This window comes from Delphinus delphis, chromosome 5, assembly GCF_949987515.2.
Source record: "Delphinus delphis chromosome 5, mDelDel1.2, whole genome shotgun sequence".
Lineage (NCBI taxonomy): Eukaryota > Metazoa > Chordata > Mammalia > Artiodactyla > Delphinidae > Delphinus > Delphinus delphis.
The window spans coordinates 116,313,190-116,339,975 of record NC_082687.1 but is presented as its reverse complement, the minus strand read 5'-3'; the positions used below and the strand labels follow the sequence as shown (position 1 = coordinate 116,339,975).

The following is a 26,786-nucleotide window of genomic DNA, read 5'->3' as shown; positions in this document are numbered from 1 at the left end:
TTATGTCAGAGAATGTTTTTCCTATGCTTTCTTCTAGGAGATTTATGGTGTCATGCCTTAGGTTTAAGTGTTTAAGCCATTTTGAGTTTGTTTTTGTGCATGGTGTGAGGGTGTGTTCTAACTTCATTGATTTACATGCAGCTGTCCAATTTTCCCAGCACCACTTGCTGAAGAGACTGTCTTATTCCCAGTATATATTCTTGCCTTCTTTGTCAAAGATTAATTGACCTTAGGTATGTGAGTTTATCTCTGGGCTCTCTGTTCTCTTCCATTGATCCGTATGTCTGTTTTTGTACCAATACCACACTGATTTGATTACAGTAGCTTTGTAGTATTATCTGAAGTCTGGGGGGGTTATGCCTCCTGCTTCCCCCCCGCCTCAGGATTATCAGCTCTTAAAATGTGCACTGTTTGCTGTGATTTCTTCTTTCCTTTCAACTGAGTATGAACATTTATACCTCAGTATGTATTAGTACTCACTTGTTATTTTTTCTTAAAGAGTGCTTACAAAATTAAATAAGCATAGGGACTACAAAACTTGTCCTTTCTCTAACCTGTCTTGATTCTTAGGGAATTTTTGAAAGTTTGGTAGTGGGATTAGACTTTCAGAATCCAAAGAATGAGAGTTCACACTTGGAGCAATGTCCCCTAGGAATTGAGAGACAAGAGGACTCTAGCAGATGGGCTAAGCATATATATTGGACCAGCTACATGCAGTAGTGCCCTCCTGCAGACCAGTGGTGCTCACTATTGAGCATATTACTATGTCTGAGGATGCCTATGCCAAAGACAAGGGTTTAGTGTGTTTTTTCCAGCGTTTCTCAGAGGTATTTGGTATATATGTGGGCATTTTGGAACATTTCTTCAAAATTTCTTCAATATTTCTTCAGGAAATATTGGAATAGAATAGTTGTCAATAACAACTATTGAGCATAAGCAAGAGATTTTTAGCAGCCAGAATGCATAAGACTTTGAAATATGCATTCAAGAGCATTTCCATTGATCTGTGTTTCGCTGTTGAATAGTCAGTGTGATAGTTGGTGCTATTTTCCTGCAGGGAAAAGGGATCCAGCAAATGCCAAGATTTTTCCACAGGCAGTCTTTGGCTAAATAAGTGCCAAAAAAGACACTCCTTGTGGGAGTTTGGGAGGATTAAAATTCAGCTTTCACTGTTGGTTTTTAAACCCAAGGACACTGCTAGTGAACATTGTCAGTATCTTTCTTGGGCTATTTTGGAAACTTATCATTCAGTGATAAAAAATAATTTTAGATATGAAGAGGAAACAATTGAAAAATTAATCTCCACTTTGGGAGAATTATATTTTTCTTGATTTCTGCCTAATTTGTTTCATGAGTGTTTGATGAATTCATTTTTACTTTATAAGGAAAAAGAGTGGGCCTCTTTTAATTGGGAATATTTTGATTGTCTGTTCACATGACAACTTAGGGAAAGTTTTGTTTTCATAGGAACACTAATTCTCCACCTTTAGCTACATTATTTCTAGTAATCTTCTAATATGCGCTTATATTCGAAAGCATATAGAAGGAAAATTTAAGGCCTTCATTTTGAAAAACTAAACATGACAAGAGAACCAAGTTTTCTTTGTGTGTGTATAGAGAGTTGTTTTGATTTTCAAATTGCAAATGTTATTGAAAACTTCCTTTCATTTTCTTTTCTTTACTGTCTGTGCTTTCTGAAACTACTGGCTCATGTATTTGGCATGAATATGAACAACCAAAAGGAAATTAATCCATCACAATTCTAATTTCAATTTGCCTATTTTTATCATTCATGTTTTTGCCATCTGGAAATTTTTCCATCACTAGCTAAAAATATAATACTCCTTTTCAAATACTTTGGAGTTTTATAGACAGACACATTGAAATTTTATTCTCATTGTGTATGGCATTATTTAGTATGCTTAAAGAACTCTGTTAATTTTAATTAATACATAAAACATACTGCTTACATATGTGTATGTGAAAAGATTGATATTTGTATTTATGTGAAATCAAAAAATTAGGAAAATATACATAAATATCAAGATATTGAGTTATACTCATTTTGCATGAATGTCCTTGTAAAACTAATAAAAATTAATTTCATAAGTTTTTTTATCATGACAAATAAAATTATAGTTATGAATATACATGTAGTTTTAAAACCTGACCTAAGGCTATCAAACAATTAGATATGTACAAAATGGTTAGAAAAATCTTAATAACATAATAAATTTTAACTAGCTAAGTGTTTAACATTTTTGTTTGAAACAAATATAAGCTGATAACAGCATAATTAGAATTTTCTCTGTGCTTTGTGAAAAATGTATATTGTAGTGAATGCATTATGTGTGTGTTTGGTGTGTATGTGTGTGTATATTTTATACATAACTACAAAGATAACACATTTTATTCAGATATTAAGTTGGTATTGATTCTAGGGCTATTAGATTCTTGGATTTAGGGAAAGTTTCTCTTTTTTATAACAATAATTCTAATGTCACTCTACCATATTAAAGATTTTTTAGGCAATGTGTTACTTTTATACACTAGAAAAGTAAATGGTGTGAGATTTTACTTGCACATTTGTAGAGATGTACCCATGTCATCCATTAGTGAGGCAAAGAATAATTTCTAAGGTTAGAAAGAGCAGATCTCTCTCTCTCCGCCCCTCACCCTCTCTTTTTCTCTCTCTCATATATATCTCTAAGATATTTGTTTCTTCTCATTATCAGTGTAAATGCTAAATGCCTGTATTAATAAAAAGAGACGTTATTTTACAGAGTAATTTTCCTCACTGCCTTCCTTTTTTTCCCTCAAATTTTCTTAAATATAGTTTCTTTCTTGATACCTCCCTAAACATTTTTGATACTATAGGATCAAACTCTTTGTGCATGTGCTTGATGCATTATTTCCTGATCCCACAGATATTTTTCCTTGTTAGTTTCCATTTTTGCTTCTATCATGTTTATTTTCATATATGTTGTATATTAGTGTTTAATTCTTAATACACAGTACAACCTTTTGGAAAAGAATTATCTATGTTTGTTTTAATATGTATTTATATTTTTGTAATACTGAGTCTTCTAAAGATTGAATGATAAAATAATAATAATGCAATTCTGGTTAAGGTTAAAAAGTCACAAAGTTTAATAAGCAACAAAGTATCAAAATGTTATTTTATTTTATTTTTTTTAAATGGAGCTTAACAGTATCTTTTTTTTTTTAACATTTATTTATTTATTTGCTATATCAGGTTTTATTTGCAGTGCGTGGTCTCTAGAGTACTCAGGCTCATTAGTTGAGGCATGGGCTTAGTTGTCTGCAGCATGTGGGATCTCAGCTCCCCGACCAGGGATCGAACTGGCATCCCCTGCATTGCAAGACTGATTCCCAACCACTGGACCAGCAGGGAAGTCCCCTCAATATGTTATTTTTAAATTAAAATTCAAGTAATGCTTATTTTTTAATTAAAAATGACACCATAATTATATATAAACTTGTGGATAATGAAAATCAATTTCATGATGATATTAAATTAGCCTTGAAAAGTAAGACAGTTTTGTATTTTTGCCAAGTGTAACCCATATAGAGCATGTATATGCATTTATATTGTGTGTGGGTAGATATCTACACACATATAAATATGGTATATACATATGGATATAAATGTATTAATTGCCTTAAATTCCATTCCTTTTTTTAAAGAGTCAAATCAGCTTTTTAAAAGCATACTATTTTTAAAACTATAGTATTTCTCACTATATCCTTTGTTCAGGGATCAATATATCCCCCAATTTAACATCTTATTAAAATACATCTACTAGTCCATAAATCTTTCACATTAATTTTCTAATAATAGATTTTTTTTAAAAAACAGTGGTTTTTTTACATCAGTTTGGTAAACAGGAACAGGCTTACCATGTTGTTCTTTACGAGAATTCTTTAGAAGTACTACAATATATTGTCTGTTTCCCTAAAGCTCATAATGGGAATGAAATGCCTGAGGCAAAACATGTCTTCTGTGCCTTCAGAAGTAAAACATCAAAGAAAGATAATATTTGCATATAAATATATGAAAATGTTCATAAGTAAAATCTTTGTGAATTGAGATAAAACAAAAAAGCATTCTTAAAATGTTCTTTCAGAAGCAGTTTCCTAAAATCACAATATAGGGACTATAGGTATAAAATAGTTGATAGTTATGTCTTGTGATCTTTATGTACTCAAAATCCATGAAGCTTATTTGGTGAATAGTAGATAAAGAAGAAACTTCATATGGTATTTCATACTCTACATTTTAGTTATGGTCAAAGGTAGGACTCTTTTGGTTAAATGTCAAAATTAGATGCATCAATTTGGTAAGTTTATGAAAATAGTGTAATTTTTATAAAATATATATTAAAGAAGAGATTAAAATTACAGATGAGATAACATATTTGAAGAGTGTTACTAGACAACAGCAAATCAAAAGGCTCTGAGTGATGACATATTTAACTGCTCCTGTATGTATACAGACCTGAGGCATGAAATAGACTCATCACTAACCTGCATAACCATGAGTGAAAAAATGATTATTTGAAGTCATTGAGTTTTGAGTTACTTATGCAGCACTATTTTGGCAGTTGTTAACTGAAACAGAAACCTTGGGATGGAGAAATGAAAAAATAGACAACACTCCCTACCCACCTGTTTTAATAAACAAAATAATAACATAAATAGCTTGATTAGATGTTGGGTTACAGAGAAAAATTAAGCAGGGAAAAGGATTAGGGGCTGTTGAAGGTGTCATTTTAAATATAGTAGTCAGGAAAGCCTCGCTGAGAAGGGGATTTTAGCAGGTCAGTTTCCCTAAAAAACATACTCTGACACAGAGATTTGTTTAAGGTATAATGGCAACTGGGTGGTAGCTCTAGTTTAAAATATAATATATTTGCTGTGTCATTTGGTGTCATCTACCCTTTTTTCAAACCAAGACTTCTAAACCTACAGAACCAAGAGTCACAGCAAGAGGAAGTATAAACTCTCCCAAATCGGTCATGTTAAAAGGGACCACACCTACTACCTCCTCTTGGTTTCCAGATTTATGTATTACACCAATTAGTGACTTAGTGTTGGTGGGTCAAGCACGCCCTCTGCTGGCTGAAGCCCTGTGGGTAGGAAAGGCAAAAATATATATCAATACCAGTTACTATGAATTACTGCCCCTTCTGTGTTTGAAGGGGTCTAATGTGGTCAATTTTCTACCAAGTAGTTCTTTGGACTTTGAAAGACTTGGTGTCATATTGGTGTCTCAGTTTTGATCTCTTTTGCTAGCACGTTGGACATTTGGTATCACCAGTAGTTAGATCACCCTTGGTGAGTGAGAGACCATACTGACAGACCCATGTCTAGTCTCCATCCTGGCCACCATGGCCACTCTGTTGCTGTATCCATTTGCCAATACTCTGATGTTTGATGACAGTGACTAACAAAAGACAACCAGTAGAGTTATTCTGTCTACTTTATTGGTTTTTTTTTTACATCACATTTTTTTTATTCAAATAGAAAGTCACAAAAATTATAATCATCCTCATCAGTTCAACTGATGAATGAATTCATCAGTTTTCCATTAGAGTTCTGAAAATGCTTATTCATTCAGTTCAGCAGTATAGTCAGTTACCAGAAACGTGTACTTGTCAGAGTCTTTTCCATGAATTCCTTGAAGATGAAACCCTTTTATAGGAACATTTTTGCAAAAGCATCAGAGTACACCCAGAACTGTCTGTAAATGACGAAAGACTTAAAAATGGCCACATTTAAAGATTTCAAGGAAGTTCATAATAATGCAATTGACAAGGAAATTTAGTTATTTCTGAGGTATACATTTTAAAGTAATAACTAGAATTATGACTTATAACATTATACGGCTACATATAAGATTTTTAGGAATTTCATGTAATGTCTGAAACATTTATATTAACATATTTCCATACAAATAATCCAAAGAAAGTTTAGTATTAGTTTTTTTTAAATTTTATCTTGTTTTTTTATACAGCAAGTTCTTATTAGTCATCAATTTTGTACACATCAGTGTATACATGTCAATCCCAATTGCCCAATTCAGCACACCACCATCCCCACCCCACGTGGCTTTTCCCCCTTGGTGTCCATACATTTGTTCTCTTCATTTGTGTCTCAACTTCTACCCTGCAAACCAGTTCATCTGTACCATTTTTCTAGGTTCCACATACATGTGTTAATATACAATATTTGTTTTTCTCTTTCTGACTTACTTCACTCTGTATGACAGTCTCTAGATCCATCCATGTCTCAACAAATGACTGAATTTCGTTCCTTTTTATGGCTGAGTAATATTCCATTGTATATATGTACCATATCTTCTTTATCCATTCATCTGTCAATGGGCATTTAGGTTGCTTCCATGACCTGGCTATTGTAAATAGTGCTGCAATGAACATTGGGGTGCATATGTCTCCTTGCATTATGGTTTTCTTTGGGTATATGCCCAGTAGCGGGATGCTGGATCATATGGTATTTCTATTTTTAGTTTTTTATGGAACCTCCATACTGTTCTCCATAGTGGCTGTATCAATTTACATTCCTACCAACAGTGCAAGAGGGTTTCCTTTTCTCCACACCCTCTCCAGCATTTGTTGTTTGTCGATTTTCTGATGATGCCCATTCTAACTGGTGTGAGATGATACTTCACTGTAGTTTTGATTTGCATTTTTCTAATAATTTGTGATGTTGAGCAGCTTTTCATGTGCTTCTTGGCCATCTGTATGTCTTCTTTGGAGAAATGTCTATTTAGGTCTTCTGCCCATTTTTGGATTGGGTTGTTTGTTTCTTTAATATTGAGCTGCATGAGCTGTTTATATATTTTGGACATTAATCCTTTGTTGATTTGTTTGCAAATATTTTCTCCCATTCTGAGTGTTGTCTTTTCGTCTTGTTTATGGTTTCCTTTGCTGTGCAGAAGCTTTGAAGTTTCATTAGGTCCCATTTGTATATTTTTGTTTTTATTTCCATTACTCTAGGAGGTGGATCAAAAAAGATCTTGCTGTGATTTATGTCAAAGAGTGTTCTTGCTATGTTTTCCTCTAAGAGTTTTTTTGGGTCCGGTCTTGAGTCCATTTTGAGTTTATTTTTGTGTATGGTGTTAGGGAGTGTTCTAATTTCATTCTTTTACATGTAGCTGTCCAGTTTTCCCAGCACCACTTATTGAAGAGGCTGTCTTTTCTCCATTGTGTATCCTTGCCTCCTTTGTCATAGATTAGTTGACCATAGGTGCGTGTGTTTATCTCTGGGCAATCTATCTTGTTCCATTGATCTATGTTTCTGTTTTTGTGCCAGTACCATATTGTCTTGATTACTGTAGCTTTGTAGTATAGTCTGAAGTCAGGGAGTCTGATTCCTTCAGCTTCGTTTTTTTTCCCTCAAGACTGCTTTGCCTATTTGAGGTCTTCTGTGTCTCCATACAAATTTTAAGATTTTTTGTTCTACTTCCTTAAAAATGCCATTGGTCATTTGATAGGGATTGCATTGAATCTGTAGATTGCTTTAGGTAGTATAGTCATTTTCACAATATTGATTCTTCTGATCCAAAAACATGGTATATCTCTCCATCTTTTTGTATCATCTTTAATTTCTTTCATCAGTGTCTTATAGTTTTCTGCATACAGGTCTTTTGTCTCCCTAGGTAGGTTTATTCCTAGATATTTTGTTCTTTTTGTTGCAATGGTAAATGGGAGTGTTTCCTTAATTTTTCTTTCAGGTTTTTCATAATTAGTGTATAAGAATGCAAGAGATTTCTGTGCATTAAATTTCTATCCTGCAACTTTACCAAATTCATTGATTAGCTCTAGTAGTTTCCTGGTGGCATTTTTAGGATTCTCTATGTATAGTATCATGTCATCTGCAAATAGTGACAGTTTTTCTTCTCCTTTTCCAATTTGGATTCCTTTTATTTCTTTTCTTTCTCTGATTGTCATGGCTAGGACTTCCAAAACTATTTTGAATAATAGTGGTGAGAGTGGACATCCTTGTTTTGTTTCTGATCTTAGAGGAAATGCTTTCAGTTTTTCACCATTGAGAATGATGTTGGCTGTGGGTTTGTCATATATGTTGAGGTAGGTTCCCTCTCTGCCCACTTTCTGGAGAGTTTTTATCATAAATCGATGTTGAATTTTGTCAAAAGCTTTTTCTGCATCTATTGAGATGATCGTATGGTTTTTCTAATTCAATTTGTTAATACGGTGTATCGCATTGATTGATTTGCATATTGAATAATCCTTGCATCCCTGGCATAAATCCCACTTGATCATGGTGTATGATCCTTTTAATGTGTTGTTGGATTCTGTTTGCTAGTAATGTGTTGAGGACTTTTGCATCTATATTCATCAGTGATATTGATCTGTAATTTTCTTTCTTCTAGTATCTTTGCCTGGTTTTGGTATCAGGGTGATGGCGGCCTCATAGAATGAGTTTGGGAGTATTCCTTCCTCTGCAGTTTTTTGGAAGAGTTTGAGAAGGATGGGTGTCAGCTCTTCTCTAAATGTTTGATAGAATTCACCTGTGAAACCATCTGGTCCCGGACTTTTGTTTGTTGGAAGATTTTTAATCACAGTTTCAATTTCATTACTTGTGATTGGTCTGTTCATACTTTCTATTTCTTCCTGGTTCAGTCTTGGAAGGTTATACCTTTCTAAGAATTTGTCCATTTCTTCCAAGTTGTCCATTTTGTTGGCATAGAGTTGCTTGTAGTAGTCTCTTAGGATGCTTTGTATTTCTGCGGTGTCTGTTGTAACTTCTTTTTCATTTCTAATTTTATTGATTTGAGTCCTCTCCCTCTTTTCCTTGATGAGTCTGGCTAATGGTTTATCAGTTTTGTTTATATTCTCAAAGAGCCAGCTTTTAGTTTTATTGATCTTTGCTATTGTTTTTTTTGTTTCTATTTCATTTATTTCTGCTCTGACCTTGATGATTTCTTTCCTTCTGCTAACTTTGGGTTTTGTTTGTTCTTCTTTCTCTAGATCCTTTAGGTGAAAGGTTAGATTGTTTATTTGAGATTTCTCTTGTTTCTTGAGGTAGGCTTGTATAGCTATAAACTTCCCACTTAGAACTGCTTTTGCTGCATCCCATAGATTTTGGATTGTCGTGTTTTCATTGTCATTTGTCTCTAGGTATTTTTTGATTTCCACTTTGATTTCTTCAGTGATCTCTTGGTTATTTAGTAACGTATTGTTTAGCCTCCATGTGTTTGTGTTTTTTACGTTTTTTCCCCTGTAATTCATTTCTAATCTCATAGTGTTGTGGTCAGAAAAGATGCTTGATATGATTTCAATTTTCTTAAATTTACTGAGGCTTGATTTGTGGCCCAAGATGTGATCTATCCTGGAGAACATTCATGCGCACTTGAGAAGAAAGTGTAATCTGCTGTTTTTGGATGGAATGTCCTCTAAATATCAATTAAATCTATCTGGTCTATTGTGTCATTTAAAGCTTGTGTTTCCTTATTTATTTTCATTTTGGATCATCTGTCCATGGTGTAAGTGAGGTGTTAAAGTCCCGCACTATTATTGAGTTACTGTCGATGTCTTCTTTTATAGCTGTTACCATTTGCCTTATGTATTGAGGTGCTCCTATGTTGGGTGCATATATATTTATAATTGTTATAACTTCTTTTTGGATTGATCCCTTGATCATTATGTAGTGTTCTTCCTTGTCTCTTGTAACTTTCTTTATTTTAAAGTCCATTTTTTCTGATATGAGTATTGCTACTGCAGCTTTCTTTTGATTTCCATTTGCATGGAATATTTTTTTCCATCCGCTCACTTTCAGTCTGTATGTGTCCCTAGGTCTGAAGTGGGTCTCTTGTAGGCAGCATATATATGGGTCTTGTTTTTGTATCCATTCAGCAAGCCTGTGTCTTTTGGTTGGAGCATTTAATCCATTCACGTTTAAGGTAATTATCAATATGTATGTTCCTATGACCATTTTCTTAATTGTTTTGGGTTTGTTTTTGTAGGTTCTTTTCTTCTCTTGTGTTTCCCACTTAGGGAAGTTCCTTTAACATTTGCTGTAGAGCTGGTTTGTTGGTGCTGAATTCTCTTAGCTTTTGCTTGTGTGTAAAGCTTTTGATTTCTCCATCGAATGTGAATGAAACCCTTGCCGGGTAGAGTAATCTTGGTTGTAGATTCTTCCCTTTCATCACTTTAAGTATATCATGCCACTTGCTTCTGGCTTGTAGAGTTTCTGCTGAGAAATCAGCTGTTAACCTTATGGGAGTTCCCTTGTATGTTGTCATTTTTTCCCTTGCTGCTTTCAATAATTTTTCTTTGTCTTTAATTTTTGCCAATTTGATTACTATGTGTCTCGGCGTGTTTCTCCTTGGGTTCATCCTGTATGGGACTCGCTGCGCTTTCTGGACTTGGGTGGCTATTTCCTTTCCCATGTTAGGGAAGTTTTCGACTATAATCTCTTCAAATATTTTCTCAGATCCTTTCTCTCTCTCTTCTCCTTCTGGGACCCCTATAATGCGAATGTTGTTGCATTTAATGTTGTCTCAGAGGTCTCTTAGGCTGTCTTAATTTCTTTTCATTCTTTTTTCTTTATTCTGTTCCACAGCAGTGAATTCCACCATTCTGTCTTCCAGGTCACTTATGCATTCTTCTGCCTCAGTTATTCTGCTATTGATTCCTTCTAGTGTAGTTTTCATTTCAGTTATTGTATTGTTCATCTCTGTTTGTTTGTTCTTTAATTCTTCTAGGTGTTTGTTAAACATTTCTTGCATCTTCTCGATCTTTTCCTCTATTCTTTTTCCGAGGTCCTGGATCATCTTCACTATTATTATTCTGAATTCTTTTTATGGAAAGTTGCCTATCTCCACTTCATTTAGTTGTTTCTCTGGGGTTTTATCTTGTTCCTTCATCTGGTACATAGCCCTCTGCCTTTTCATCTTGTCTCTCTTTGTGTGAGTGTGTTTTTTGTTCCACAGGCTGCAGAATTGTAGTTCTTCTTGCTTTTGCTGTCTGCTCTCTGGTGGATGAGGCTATCTAAGAGGCTTGTGTATGTTTCCTGATGGGTGGGACTGGTGGTGGGTAGAGCTGACTGTTGCTCTGGTGGGCAGAACTCAGTAAAACTTTAATCCACTTGACTCTTGATGGGTGGGGTTGGGTTCCCTCCCTGTTGGTTGTTTGGCCTGAGGCAATCAAACACTGAAGCCTACCTGGGCTTTTTGGTGGGGCTAATGACAGATTCTGGGAGGGCTCAGGCCAAGGAGGACTTCCCAGAACTTCTGTTGCCAGTATCCTTGTCCCCACGGTGAGCCACAGCCACCCCCTACCTCTTCAGGAGACCCTCCAACACTATCAGGTAAGTCTGGTTCAGTCTCCCCTGGGGTCAATGCTCCTTCCCCTGGGTCCCGATGCGCACACTACTTTTTTTGTGCCCTCCAAGAATGGAGTCTCTGTTTCCCCCAGTCCTGTCAAAGTCCTGCAATCAATTCCCACTAGGCTTCAAAGTCTGATTATCTAGGAATTCCTCCTCCCCTTGCCGGACCCCCAGGTTGGGAAGCCTGACGTGGGGCTCAGAACCTTCACTCCAGTGGGTGGACTTCTGTGATATAAGTGTTCCCTAGTCTGTGAGTCACCCACCCAGCAGTTATGGGATTTGATTTTACTGTGATTGCGCCCCTCCTACCGTCTCACTGTGGCTTCTCCTTTGTCTTTGGATGTGGGGTATTTTTTTTGGTGAGTTTCCGTGTTCCTGTCGATGATTGTCCAGCAGCTAGTTGTGATTCTGGTGTTCTCACAAGAGGGAGTGAGAGCACGTCCTTCTACTCTGCCATCTTGGTTCCTCCCTCCTGTCTATTTTATTGTTGAAGTAAACCTCTTCTGGGTTCAAAATTTCCTGGGGGAAGTAACAAGTAGTTCTAAATACCTCACTGATGTCCACTCCCATAGATTTATCATACACCTCTTGCCTAGATTTTTTAGCCTCCATATTCAAATATTTCTACTTCTGGGTCCTTGACCAACCAGTAAAGCAATTCATCATTGCTCATATACCTTTATGTATTCTAACATTGAGATACTTTTTCCACACAAAGTAGGTGAGCACATATACTTTCCCAGTGGGAAGATCAACATTCCTAATCATTCTTTAGGCTCTAGTAGTGGGGCTGTGGTGCAGCTGCAGCCCATTTTCAGAATGCACACACATCCCAAGCTGATTTTTGACCAGATAAACTCAGATTTTTCCACTTTTGTCAGCTGGTCATAAAGGACCCCAACTCATGAGGTCATAAATGTGACCTGAAGGAGCAGTGCTGGTACGACTGTGTTAGATGAAGTGGGCCATGAGATAACATAGCTTACTCCTACTCTGTTGTCTTTCTCAGGCTCAGTCATGGATGTACCATTTCCAATTTATGACGAATTGTTCCTGGACATCCCTAACTTTATGACTTGTTGGGTCTGGATATTGGACGGTTCATATGCAGCATCACATCATACCCAATGGTCAAGTGTTCTATCAGGTTCCAGTGGCACACCAGGAGCTGTTTTTTACTTTAGTTTTAAATCTTTTTGGCTGTGCCGTGCGGCTTGTGGGATCTGAGTTCCCCGACCTGGGATCAAACCCAGGCCCTTGGCAGTGAAAGTGCGGAGTCCTAACCACTGAAACGCCAGGGAATTCCCAGGAGCTGTTTTTTCAAAGGTATATAATTTCCTCTTGAAAATGACATGGTTTTGCTCCACAACCCAAGGGCTTGATTATGAGTCTCCCATAAACTTCACACTTTATCTTTTTTCACGATTGAAACCTCCAGCACCATAAGATGCCAGGACAATTAGTCAAGTGATAGCTCTTGTACTATAGCCTTGACCTGCTGCAGAGCCCTTTCTTACTCTGAGTGCCACATAAATCTGGCAGCCTTCCATGTGATTAGGCATAATGGTCAAAGCATTATTCCCAAGTGTAGAATACACTGCCTTTGGATCCTAAACACCAGATCAGGTGTTGGGCTTCCTTTTTTGGATCACAAGATGCAATAATTTGTCTTTCGTTTCTTAGTGGATGTCCAGCATGTCTCTGACCACTAGCACTCTAAAAATGTTACTGAAATGGCAGAAACCTGAATCTTTACAGGCTTTATCTTCCACTCATTGGATTATGTGTGTCTTGCCAAAGCTTCCAATATAGTTGTTTCTTGCTTAAGTGGTCTAATTATGTGCATGATATTATCAGTATCATGGAATGATGTGAAATTTTATAATATATCTGACTGTCACAGGTCTCTTTGAACCATATAATGGCAAAAGGTGGACGAGTTAACATTGGCTTGGAGTAAGCGTGTCAATATGTACTCTTAGGTTGCTTCCACGACCTGGCTTTTGTAAATAGTGTTGCAATAACCATTGTGGTACATGCCTCTTTTTTAATTATGGTTTTCTCAGGGTATATGCCCAGTAGTGGTATTGCTGGGTCATATGGTAGTTCTATTTTTAGTTTTTTAAGGAACCTCCATACTGTTCTCCACAGTAGCTGTATTAATTTACATTCCCACCAACAGTGCAAGGGAGTTCCTTTTTGATGATGGCCATTCTGACCAGTGTGAGGTGATACCTCATTGTGGTTTGGATTTGCATTTCTCTAATTATTAGTGATGTTGAGTATCCTTTCATGTGTTTGTTGGCAATTTGTATATCTTCTCTGGAGAAATATCTATTTAGGTCTTCCACCCATTTTTTTGATTATACAATAGAATATTACTCAGCCATAAAAAGAAACGAAATTGAGTTATTTGTAATGAGGTAGATGGACCTAGAGTCTGTCATACAGAGTGAAGTAAGTCAGAAAGAGAAAAACAAATACCTTATGCTAACGCATATAATATGGAATCTAAAAAAAAATGGTTTTGATGAAACTAGGGGCAGGACAGGAATAAAGATGCAGATGTAGAGAATGGACGTGAGGACACAGGGAGGGGGAAGGGTAAGCTGGGACGAAGTGAGAGAGTGGCATTGACATATGTACACTACCAAATGTTAAATAGATAGCTAGTGGGAAGCAGCCGCATAGCACAGGGAGGTCAGCTCTGTGCTTTGTGACCACCTAGAGGGGTGGGATAGGGAGGCGGGGAGGGAGATGCAAGAGGGAGGGGATATGGTGATATATGTATATGTATAGCTGATTCACTTTGTTGTACAGCATAAACTAACATGCCATTGTAAAGCAATCATACTCCAATAGAGGTGTTAAAAAAATTAAAAAAAATAATTTATAAAGAACCCCCCACACACAAAATATACTCTTGTTTTTCTCCACGGAGTTGCAACTGTTTCTGATCTTTTTCTGTAGGATCAATGGCCATATACCTGAAACATTGTTATCTGCTGTAGCAAAAAGAACTCATCTGGCACAGCACTGAAATTGGGACAATGTACAATGAGTTTATAGTAGTCCATGCAGCGGCAGGCAGCTTGTTTCAGTTCTCAGTCAGAAGGTAATATCTGTATTTTCCTACCTCCCAATGCTCTCTTATTGATAAAACAAACCAACAAAAACAGCACAGGCTGTGTTTAGCAACATGTATTTTTTCTTTGCTCCCCTCCTTTCACAAGCAGAGGAAACCCACCGAAGCCAGTGGCTCTAAGTAGAGCACCAAGATCTCCTTCCCAGTTTGACTACAGAACACTTCAGTTTCCTTTGCCCTCAGTAGCCAAAATTGTAGCGCAATGCTGTCTGCACCATGCTCCCTAGTTCAGCAGGCATTTATCTTCAGCCAAAACATTGCCTGGGTTTCTGTCTTGTTTCTTCCCCAAGATGTTTATCTTATTTTTAAGAGGCTATACCTTAAAAAAAATTTTTTTGTTTCTGTCAGTGCTAAGTGTTTAGATAAGAGAAGGTGTGTTCAATTGTGGACATACAGAACAGAAACATCTTAACTAGATATCTCCAGATTCTGTTCTCATAGTCAGATCATTATTCCTATCACATTCTAGAATCAGTAAATATGAAATGGAGGGACTTTTATATAATTCTTTTCCCCGCATGAGAATATGTTCCTGGGGTTCTTGTTGATATCTCAGTTATTATTGCTACTCCATCCCCAAACTAGTATCAGTCATGGAATCCTGAATATATGGAACCAAAAACATTTCTAATGAATGAACTTTTTGGTATAAAGTTTTTACCATTTTCTAAAGCTAATTAAAATCTAAAGCTACCTGTCTATATATTTTTTAAATTTTAAATTCTTGGCAAAAAGGATGATGAAAACTTTCAAGCATCATAAATTCTAGGGAAATTGGAATCTGTGTATATTTGTATAAGATATTTACTAATTATGTGTGTAGTGAGGATCTCTTTTTTTCTAATTTATGTGCTCTCCTTTAAATTCTCCATCAATTTTTTTCTCAAGACACTCAGCTAAAGTAATTTTTTCAAATGAAAGCTAAGTTGAAGCAGATACATTTTAGTTTTGACCCAAAGAGTTGAAAGAATTTGGTAGATACTATAAATAAGTTTTTTATATGTGAGAATAGGAGTCATGTATCAGAGGTTCTGAGGGTGTGGAGCTAATTGTGAGTGCTCAGTGTATATTGCTGGAGGTTGCCTTTCAAAAATTATTTGAAACACTTTCTTTTAAACTGCGTATCAGTCTCACAAAACTTATGATGATATCTCCAAAGTGTGCAAAAGGCACTGAACAGCAGCAAGTCAGGATGCTTATTGTACTGAAATATATGCATTTATTAAAAATGGGGAAATAATATATACAGGCACACCAATTTATTTTTCCAGAATCTGAAAATTTCACCTTTGATCCAGGTGTAGCATTTAACTAATGTTTCTCCCTCAAGTAGATAAGCAGCAATTTAATTGACGGACACTGCAGCCAGTAGGGCAACTAGATTGTTCCCTTCTTCCCAGGTCTGTTTTTCTAAGGTACAATTTTCGGTGTTAATACCTGTTTTTGGTTTGTTTTTTTTTTTCTCTAATACAAACATCTTCTCCAATAATTGTGCTTCTCTGAAAGCAAAACCAGTTTATATCAGGAGTATGCCAATAACTGCAATAATAGATCAAATACAACCTTAAAGAGAGATCATTTATTTTTTTGTTGACTTAAAGAGTAATTAAACATTTTCCATTATTTTCACCCTTGACTAATCTTGATCTTCTGATTTCATGTAATTTACTTCCAAGTTTTCTAAAACAGAGTGGACTTTTCATATGTCTTGGAAAGAAACAGCTAGCTGAATGCCTGGCCCATATTAGAAGCTCAGTTAGTAAGTGGTCACTTAGATGCTCACTTTTCCTTTTTTTTTTTTTTCTTCTGTCATTTTTTTTTAACATCTTTATTGGAGTGTAATTGCTTTACAATGGTGTGTTAGTTTCTGCTTTATAACAAAGTGAATCAGTTATACATATACATATGTTCCCATATCTCTTCCCTCTTGTGTCTCCCTCCCTCCCACCCTCCCTATCCCACCCCTCTAGGTGGTCACAAAGCACCGAGCTGATCTCCCCGTGCTATGCGGCTGCTTCCCACTAGCTATCTATTTTACTTTTGGTAGTGTATATATGTCCATGCCACTCTCTCGCTTTGTCCCAGCTTATCCTTCCCCCTCCCCATATTCTCAAGTCCATTCTCTAGTAGGTCTGTGTCTTTTACTCAGCAGCAAAGTCAGTATGATTCCTTCTCTGTGGTAAATCAGCATTGAAATGGATTCAGAAATAGCTTAGCAGGAAGTATTTGAAGAGAAATCAATTCTTAGTATAATGATTGGGCAGAAGACTGTAATAGCTATAAGTAGAACTTGAGTTAACTATAAAGGAAGGAGATTTTAAAAATTAGTTTTTTAAAAAAGCACATTTTTAGCCTAAGAAATCAAAAGTCTTGTCATTTTTTTCCAAGACCATGATTGAATTTTCCTTCTCCACAGTTGAATTATGTTCGGCAGAGAATGCCGAACTGCATTGCTGAAAGTTAGTCTAACTTCTCTTGATGGTATAAATAAAATAAGTTGTGAAGCAATAAACTGATGAAGATTTATTCTCAAATTACAGTAGAATTGATTTTTTTAAATGAAAAGATAGGAAATTAGTGTCCATAAGTTTCTAAAATTGTATTAACCTATATTTTCTTGATGGAAATTAGATACTTTATTGTCTGAAACTCTGAGAAGTAATTCTTATTATGGGATTTTTCATTTTATTTTACTTTTAATTTAAATAATGAATAGACAGTAAGTTGATAGAAAGTTGTCAGAATGAGAAGTCAACAAAAAATGAATATTTGAGTTTACTTTCAAGCGAGGCAAATAATTTGACCTCAGTATATATTTTAAGATATTCATGTAAAATTTTACATAATTAAATTTACTAATAAGAAATCTTTTAAATGATAGCCACCAAAAGGTTAGTGAATTTGTACATATCTTGCTTTTATTTTTATTAACTGCTATTAAAATTATTTAAACAATTGTAGGTTCGTAATTTTAAAATGTGGTTGATATTATTAGTAATGATCAGCTCTATGCTATGTCTCTATGTGCATTATAATATTTTGACCATACAGAAATGGATCAAAATATGTAGAAGAATTAGTTGAAGTATCCTGTACCTTTCAAATTATTACTTTGAAATTTTCATAACCAAAAAGTGTCATGTAGTTCACTTGCTTTTTGAGGAAATGAGGAAAAGAGGGGTAACGGTGATTTTCTACATTCTTGAGGATTAGAGGCCTTTACTGGGTCCCTGTAATAATCTGATGAATGAAGCTCACCTTTCTGAAGCTGCACTTCAGGTGTGACCATGCTGCCACCACCGTGCCAGTCTGATGGACTCTGCCCTCCAGGAGTAAGGACTTGCTGTGTGGAAGTGTGTGCAACACACAGAGGAGGTGCTCCTTGTGAAGTGTTTCCTGCACGGCTGCTCCTCATGACAGACCCTGCCTTCCAGAGACATGCAATGGCTTAATCCTTGGTTTTACTGGCCCTGAAGAAAAATCACTGCTTTGACATCTGAACAGCCTGTGAGGATTTAGTTTTTGTGGATAGCTTTTTACAAGTGTTGCTTTTACTCCTCACACTGTGTGTTAAGTGTTGCAAAGTTTTCCTGAAAACCTGAGAATGTGTGAAAATATGCTTAGAACAATGATTAATAGGTTAGAGATCCTATATGTGTCAGCTTCAAAATGTTAGCTATTAGATTCTTTCCTACGTATAAAGAAATATATGTATATCTCCATGTATAAAAAATATATATGCCTTGTATTTTAATGTTATTATCTTAATGTGTTTTTTAAAAGTTCACTGTGACTAAATCTCATTTCTATTTGTTTCTTTATTGTTTCCTTTCAGTCTCCTAAACACTTAATTTTTACTTAATTATTAATATCCCATTTTACAGATGCATAAATTGGGGCACAGAGAGATAAAATTACCCAGGGTCATACAGCTGGTAAGTAGAAGAGCCAGGATTTGATCCTAGCAGGGACTCCAGACAACATGCTCTTAACCACTGTGTACCTGCCCTGCCTTAGCCTGATGGTTGATAGAATACCCTATATAGACTCATTCCTTCATTGATTTATTAATTAGCCTGTAGTAACTGTGTATTTACTATGTGTCATGCTCTATGGTAGGTGGTAAGGATAAGTTGCCAGTAAGGAGAAAAAGTCCTCAAGTGACTGTTTCCACAAATGACTGCATAGTAAATGTTATCTCTTCATGAATGAATTTTCAGTAGTGTCTACAAGTCACAGCCAAAAGAAAGAAATAATTGAGATAAGGGATCCAATAATAGCTCAGAGAGGGAAGCCCTTTGCAAAGGCCTGTGAGAGAACTTCCTAGTTTTCCCCAGCTCAAATGCTTCAGAACTTGCATTTCAAACTTAAATTGCTCATGCTGCATTTTGAGCCCAGTGCATCTAGCCTTGTCCTTAGGTACAGATACAGCTGTCTAACATCCCCTGTATTTGGACAATTTTTATCTTTGAAAATTATTAAGTTGTGTATGCTAATGTCAAATTTACATGTTGATTAAATTCAATTACTTTGCTTTTCCCATACATTTTATTTCCTAACTCCTAAAATATATTTTAACAAAGGATTACTGGTTAATATTTATGTTGAAATACAATTTTAGTCTACCATAACATTTCTCTTTTGAAATCAGTTGCTCACATTAGGAGAATTATGTAAAACGTGCTTAGTATCCACTTTAGTGTTGGATTCTTTCTATATTCAATTTTTTTTTTGTATATAGGAGGAGGGAAATATTGAGATTCTTTCATAAACAGAAAAATGAATGAGTAATTAGATAGCTGTAAGACTATAATTTTAAAGAAGCAGAACAGTGCTACATGGTACAATGAAGTATCTGTTTTATTCTTGTTCAATGTCAGGGGAAAGTAACTGGCAGTTACAACTGTCAAAGTCTTGGTTGTAGCTCTCATGTCCTGCCAAAATGTTTCAGAAAAATAATCATACTTATTTAAATGCCCAACCAAGGGCCTTAGTGTTTTCTTATCTATGCATATAAAAACCATAGCAAATCTAAATAACAAATACTTCATAAAGAAAACTAATATTCTTTTATATATTTATCAGAATTATTTACTTTGGAACAGGAAACATGTTTCTTTTCTGGCATTTGTGTGGCAATTATATTACATGCTGTATATTAATCAAATAGCCCATTTTGAAGTAATGCAGAGCCAAGGTAACAAAAAAGCAAAGTTTTATCTTAAAAACAGATTTGATGTTCTGAGAACACACTGGAAATAATGAAATAAACGGAGATCCTTGGCATCCAGCTTCCCAGCATCACTGCTGACACAGTGTTCCAAGTGCTCTGAAAGGAAAGAAATGATTAGAGCCGCTCAATTTATTTCTTAAAAGAAAAAGTTCTTTATCTTAAAGCTAGAGCCACGTGTATTACTCAAATCCAGATGGCTAGATGAATTCTTTATTGAAATGACAATGAAAGTAGTTATATTGCTAATTGTCAACTTTAAAAAAAAACTCCTTTGGCAATCCAGACACACTGGTATGAGCAACAAAGATAATGAACATTTTTATAATCAACGTCCCTTGAAACTCTCCAACTGAAGCATCATTGAAATGCCATTTTGATGTGATTACTCAATAATAAAGCGTGGATTTTTGAGACACATAAGGTAGTGTAAGGACAAATGTACCTTTAAGTCATGGATTTAAAATGAGGAAACATTTTTGAATTGTTTAGAGGGCTTTTTGTCTCCTTTTCGACATTCCTTATTTGTATGAAAGAAGACATAGTTATTCTGGCTAGCTAATTTCATATGAAAACAATAGGAAAGGGTGAGGTTTATCATTATGGCCTGTTTTGACATACAAGGCAACAATGGAATTTTAATCAGAATATAAGTAAGTATGGTGAAAAGAATGATTAATATATACTAAGAAGGATATTGAACAAAAGAGCTACTATTTTATAAGATCTTCCCTCTTTTCATTCTTTCCACTTTCATTTCAAATATTAAAAAGGAAATGGAAAAATAGGGTGAAGATTATAAATTATTCATTTTATTTGAATACATTAGTCAATCTTTCATGCTTGATATACTTTTTTTTAAGAATGTAAGCCTACACAATACATTAACCACAGAGTTTAAAAAGAACATTTGTGAAAAAACCAAGGTAAGGGTATTTTTGTTTTGTCTTTCTGGTACAAATTCAGATTTCCCATTTGAAGTTATGTCCTTCATTTCTACTTCTGGATTTGGCACATACATGTAGTACTTAGAATGTAATTGTTTATGAACTAATTCTGGACTTCATTTGTTCTAACTGTGGATGATTTCTAAGCTTTGAACATAGGTACTTTTAGTTCACTTTAAATAGCAAAATCTTATTATATTTTCAGAGAAAAAAACTTAAAGGCAATGCTGTTTTTATACAATGAAAGGAAGTATAAACTAGTAATTTCACATTTAGAACCTAAGGCTTACTGCAACCTTTAGTGTTTCAAATGTTTTCTTATCAGTTATAAAAACCTTAAATGTGCAATTTTCCTCTATGTAATTTTCACTTTAAAGATCAAAACCTGACTTTATCTCCTTTTTCCATGTTATAGAAAGTTAAAGGATTGACTTCAATTTCATTTTCTTAATATCTATCTTGATGGTCATAAAATTTATTCATACTTTTCCTCCTTTATAGATCAGAAATTATTCTGTATTATGTATTTCAAAATCTCTCTTTTTTCTAAGGGCAGATTTTGTTAATTTGCATTTTTATGGAACTATGATTTGAACTTGTTCTTGACCCATTCTATGAAAAATAGGTAACTCACATTGTAATCTAATAAAAGGAAGTTGATAAATTGATTCATAGTTTATTTACTATTGAAAACTTCAGTGGCTAATAGAAACCTCTTGCTACCCTAAAGTGCATCAGAACTAGGGCTGGGGTTGAACTAAGCCAGGGCATCGCCTCTGCTCTTTCCTCGCATCTCGTTTAATGTGTAGTCAGGAAGGCCTTTGTGGGCAAAGGAAACTGCCTTCTCTCGTGGAAGCCCTAGTTTGCTCTCGTGAGGTCTCTGAGCTCTGTTATTTTATTGATACCCCAGAGGATAGAGCAGTGGATTGGGAGTCAAGCAACCTGGTTTCTTCTCTTATCTGTTGCCTCTACTGCTAGGAATTTGGGCAACTCCCCCCCAGTCTCACTCTGTCTGTATTTTTGAAATGGAAATGCTAGGCTCGTAAAGCATTTTCTATATTGAAAACACAATGTCTGTGACTCTGTAAGAGTCTTATCTGCAGTTCTTCTGGGCATCTTGAAAAATAACAAAAGAATCTCTGCAAGCTGCTATGGAGTTCTCCTGACTGGCTAGACCTAAAGTTTAATCTTCTGGAAGATGCCAGTGATTGTAATGCACTTAGCCTAATTCGGTGGTCAGCTTCTAAGGAGACAAATGCCATGAAAAGCTTTAATGGTGGCAAGTATCTATGATTCTAAGAATTTCGTTCAATTTTCCTTGAAGCATCAGAATCTTCTCTAATTGTTCTATTAATCTAGTTTAGACCTATTACTTCGTGTAATGATTGACTAAAACTTGCTTTAAAATAGGGCTAATTGAAAGTTTACAAAAATGTATTCTTCCACTGAAGCTCTGTGTGAAAGCAAAACCCACTCTTACATTCAATTTCCTTATATTTGACATCCTAATCATGAATGATCGTATCTTAAATGTTAATTTTTGAAATCTCACTTTGGTGATACTATGGAGAATGATATAGAAGCCAACCTGAATAGAGTCAGTGATCAGACAGCAGGTAAATTCTATTATAGGGAGAGAAGTGTTAAAATGTTGAAAGAAGGCATGGATGACGGGATTGATAAGAAAGGGATATGTGGAAAAGTTAAAGCAGAATGGCCAAAGTGGATCTAACATGAGAGAAGCATGACATCTACAATGACTTTCTGATATATTGGGCTTGGAAGATATGATGGATTCTTGTGTTCCAAACAGAGATTTAAGATAAGAAGTATATACTTTGGCTTATAAGTATACACTTAGAAGATATAATATATGCCAGTTTCCAGATAAATGTTTCAAAAAATAAGTCAATGGTTCAACTTTTAACTTATTACTAGACAATGAAATGCAGATACAGAAAAACATACAAAACAAATGTATAGCTCAATGAGATATTTTAAGGTAGTACTCTTGTAACTACCAGCCAAGTCAATAAATAGAACTTTTCCAGCCACTCGGAAGCCTCTCCATGATCCCTATACCACTTTCAATCCCCTCCCACCCACCAAAAGTAATCTCTATCCTGACTAGTAACCATTTCCTTGCACTTCTTTATAATGTTACATTTACGTGAGAATCACTCAATAACATAATTTCATAATACTAAAATTTTGCTGTCTTTAAAGTAATTTTTTATTTTTATTTATTTATTATTTATTTTATTTTATTTTATTTTTGCGGTACACGGGCCTCTCACTGTTGCGGCCTCTCCCGTTGCGGAGCACAGGCTCCGGACTCACAGGCTCAGCAGCCATGGCTCACGGGCCCAGCCGCTGCACGGCGTGTGGGATCTTCTCAGACTGGGGCACGAACCCGTGTCCCCTGCATCGTCAGGCGGACTCTCAACCACTGCGCCACCAGGGAAGCCCCTAAAGTCTTTTTTTAAATTGGAGTATAGTTGATTTACAATGTTGTATTAGTTTCAGGTATACAGCAAACTGATTCAGTTTTACATATACATATATACACACACACATTTTTTTCAGTTTATTTTCCATTATAGGTTATTATAAGATATTGAATATAGTTTCCTGTGTTGTACAGTAAATCCCTGTTGCTTCTCTATTTTATGTGTAGTAGTTTGTATCTATTAATCCCATGCTCCTAATATATCTCTCCTCCTCCCTTTCCCCTTTGGTAACCATAAGTTTATTTTCTATGTCTGTGAGTTGATTTCTGTTTTTTATATAGATTCACTTGTATTATTTTTTAGATTCCACATATAAGTGATATCATACAATATTTGTTTTTTTCTGACTTACTTCACTTAGTATGATATTATCTAGGTCCATCCATGTTGCTGCAAATGGCAATATTTCATTCTTTTTTATGGCTGAGTAAATTTCCATTGTTGTGTGTGTATATATGCACCACCTTTTTATAGTCTATTGAAGAACGCTGCGTTTGACCTGTAGAGGATCTCATCACATGGATTCTGGAGTCGGTATACCTGTGTCTCCATGTCTCTTTTCTGTGATGTTATTAGCAGTGACCTTTAATGCATAGATCTATTACTTCATTGAGGGCTACAAAAGTCATGCTCCAATTCTATCATTTCTATTTTTACTTATTAATTTAATACTTTTATAAAAAGACACTATTTGGTTATGCAGTGGAAAATTCAAATTGGAAAGGTAAGATAAATGCCTGAACCTGCCCCCGCCTTTTATTTATTTATTTATTTATTTTTGACTGTGCTGCACAGCATGTAGGATCTTAGTTCCCTGACCAGGGATCGAACCAGCTTCCCCTGCTTTGGAAGTGTGGAGTCTTAACCACTGGACTGCCAGGGAAGTCCTGAGCCTTTTATGTACTCATTTTCAAGGTAATTAATTGGTTTCCTATCATCCTTTTTTATGTACTCATTTTATGTACTCATTTTCAAGGTAATTAATTGGTTTCCTATCATCCTTCAATATTAATCAATTAGTTTTAAAATATATTATTATAAATAAACACCTTTCCCATCATTGACGAGTAAGAGCCTCTTCAAATTGGCTCTTGAAAACTTCAATTTGGGAATTAGGAAAGCTTGTTGCAACTGGAGTGCATTCCATAACTATGTAGTTAACAAAATAGAGTAGAAATGAGCATTCCAATAGCATGAGTTCATATAGATATTTCCAATTCAAATTTAGGCCTACAGATTTTTTAACTTAACTCTTCAGTATTAAAACTATATTTCCTTTCTTCCATTCTAAAAATCCTCAATATCACAAGTGATAAAGTTAGAATAACTTGTAATTTACTCATTTGCTTTGTACATTAGACATACGATAATCTCACAATAACAATACTAATACTACCATCTCCAATATAATTAACAAGAATAGTTAAAAGTATTCTTTTCATAAAAGCCTTCCTCACTTACTCCACAGTTTAAAAATATCTGAACACATAGCTATTCAAATACTCTCTACATTTTAACCTTTATTTAGTCTTATTTAGACCTACAAATATCCATAGGTTTTAATGCTGCCCGCTAGTCCTTACGGTGACGTTTTGTAGTCATTTTAGTAGTCTGAAGTGTAATGTTTAGTAAATTCCTCAGGAAGGGCTCATGGGAGCAATATTTCCTGAGTTATTACATATGATAACAGTTTGGGCCTTTATAGTTGAAATCAGTTTTGCTAGGTATAAAACCCTAATTTTTTCCCCCCTTGCATACCTTAAATATGTTACTGTATTTTCTTTTGGGTTAAAACATTACTATCAAAAAGACTGATGATAAATTAATTTCTTCCCTCTTATAGGTCAATTTCTTTTTTGTGCCTAATGTCAAAAGTCATTTTTTCTTTTTTGTTTGAAGCCCAGTATTTCTTGTCATTGGTCATTTTGAGACTATACTTTCATGAATGTGATATTCTTTTTCAATATGTAATTTTAACTCTTCTTTATATAAGAAAATTTTCCTGAATTGAAATTTTTAGTATTTCTCTTTCTTTTTCCCTTACTCTTCCTGCATCCCTTGGGCTGCCATTGATGTTAGCTGGATCTTCTCTCTTGGACTTCCTTTGCTATCTTCAATATTTCTCACTTTGCAATTATTATTTTTTAAAAATCTCTTCTTTCATTTACCTCTGGTTTTTTAATTTTTTCACTTTTTTACCTTCTATTTTTCCTAAGGTGTTACCTATTGTGTTTATGTTTGCTTGTGTTTCTCTAATTCATTCTTTATTTCTGAAAAGATGGTTTCTTTTATTTCTGTTTTTTTCCCTGAGGTCTAGAAATATACTTGAGGGCTTTTCTTCATGCTTTAAAATTTTTTTTTTATGTCTTAAGTAATTTTTAATGTATTTAGCTCATTTTGAACTAGCAGGTTATAGTTCATCTATACTATATTTTGGGGGGCATTTTTCACATAAAAACTGCATGGAATTTGACCTCAATATTTTTCTGTTTCCTATTTTGATGTGAAATTATTTTTTTTTCTGAACTTTTAGTAGGAATTCTAGTTCTGAGAGATTTTCTAAACTTCTCTAAATTCCTTCTTCTCTTGTTTTCATCTAACACCAGAACTATAGAAACTTGCTTTCTAAGATTTCCTGATTTTGTTTCTTCCCCACTTTTCTCTGAAACTTATTTCCCCTTCATTTCTGTTTTAATTGTCCTGTTCAATTTTGATTCCACTGCAGACAGTTTTTCCTCAGCCTAGGAGACCTATCTGCTCTAACCTTTTCAGATTATCTTATTGTGGGCCCCTCAACTTGCCTCATATTGGATTTGGCAAAAACACTATCAGTTTTGGTAGTTGTTTTCAAATTGCACTACTATTGTTTCTGCATATTTTTAGGTTCTCCTTTTTTTTTAGTTCTGTCATACACCTTGTTGCTTTTCTGTGCTTTCTCATGCACAGATGCTGATATGAGTCTTGTGGTCATTTGTGGTTCGTCCTCAATCAATTATATTTTGAAGTTTACAGGGATACCTTGCCACCTCGACTTGCTGTAAATATTGCTTATGAGTTTTTGGATATACTATCTAGTGTTTTGTATGCTTTACCATCTAGTTGCTCTCTCTGTGTTTATGAGAATCAAAAGCTATATTACTATAGCCATCCTCCCACAATCTCCTCTTACTCCCTTTTTTTGATGACACACCATAGTGGTTAAGAGTACTGACTCTGGAATCAAACTACCTGGGTTAAAATCCCAGATAACAATACCACTTATAAGCATTGTTACCTCGGCACACCCCTGGACTCTAAAATTGTGATAATAATACAATTTATCTTAAAGGGTTATTATAAGATTACATGAACTAATATTTTTAATGCACTTATAATGATTACAGGTATGTGATGACTGCAATGTATGTGTTTGTTAAATAAATTTCAGTTTTAATATATATTAGTCATTTAAAACTTCAATTAATATATCATTCAAGACATAGAAAAGTACTATCAATGCCATTTCTTTATTACCTAATTAAAAATTGTAATTCATACTCTAGTTGATTTGATCCATAGCG

General features: G+C 35.0%; 1 long non-coding RNA gene across 1 annotated transcript in view; it reads left to right on the top strand.

Annotated features, from left to right (window-relative positions):
• The window catches only part of LOC132425577 (uncharacterized), a 60,282-nt gene that overhangs the window by 32,490 nt on the left and 1,006 nt on the right, over positions 1-26,786 (top strand). The window contains exon 2 of the long non-coding RNA XR_009519460.1: positions 18,424-18,474. This is a non-coding gene — a long non-coding RNA (uncharacterized lncRNA). The remainder of the gene's footprint in view (positions 1-18,423; positions 18,475-26,786) is intronic.